Here is a 991-nt window from a genome sequence, read left to right on the forward strand (position 1 = left end):
TATAATATATATATATATATATATATATATATATATATAGCTTTACAATTCAGTAGACCATCTGAATATCAACTTGTGTTAAGAATTCCTTATTTATAACACAGATGACAAAAATATTTGGTGTTGGAGGTGTTGAATTCTGTTCTTTCCTCCACACGTCGGCGGAGTTACCGTGGGGCTTCAACCGATTGGCGGGATCATTTTTGTATTTGATAGGAAATTATCATTCGATCTCATTTAAGAACCTTGGGTTGTATCGCTCCCCGGGACATCGATTATATTTTTTATAGAATTCTTTCCAAAATAGCTCTTAGATAGTTATGATAAAGTAGGAATTAGTAAATCGTGAAATTGTACAAATGAATTGAATGTTTAAACATTTAATATTCTGAAAATAAATAGCCACTTTATTTGAGCAGCTGGAAATCTTGGAAATTAGAAACATTACTGTGGTATTAAGACTAATTTACTAAAGCTCTCCCTGTTTATCAGTATTGTTATTATATTTCCAAATTTTGTTTAACATAATTGTATATAGAATTATATAATGAGGTCGAATTATTAGCAAAATCCAATCACATATATACCTGTATATAGATATACTGGATTTCTGGTATAAAACTTATCATATGCCCTTTCTCGGGTCTCAAACTATCTTTGTGTCAAATTTCATTAAAAACGGCTCAATGTTTTAAGCAGTCATACAGAATTACTTTTGGGATTATAACTATGATTGTTTGCTAGTCCTTATTTAATTGTGATTAACAATCTAAGAAATGATTCACAAAACAGATTCTGATTTACTATTAGGCGAGCGTAATCGAAAACTGTAATCTCTGATGGACCAATTCACAACGCGACAGCAAAATTGGACAATTACAGTAAAAGAAAGGCATTAAAGTAAAGCTTGCAGCAATGTTATTGGCGGATCGTGCTCCGAATGTTTGCAGGTCTGTGACAAGGTGACCTTTCCGCTAGATCATCCTTTGCT

This window comes from Zerene cesonia, chromosome 1, assembly GCF_012273895.1.
Source record: "Zerene cesonia ecotype Mississippi chromosome 1, Zerene_cesonia_1.1, whole genome shotgun sequence".
NCBI classification, from domain to species: Eukaryota; Metazoa; Arthropoda; class Insecta; order Lepidoptera; family Pieridae; genus Zerene; species Zerene cesonia.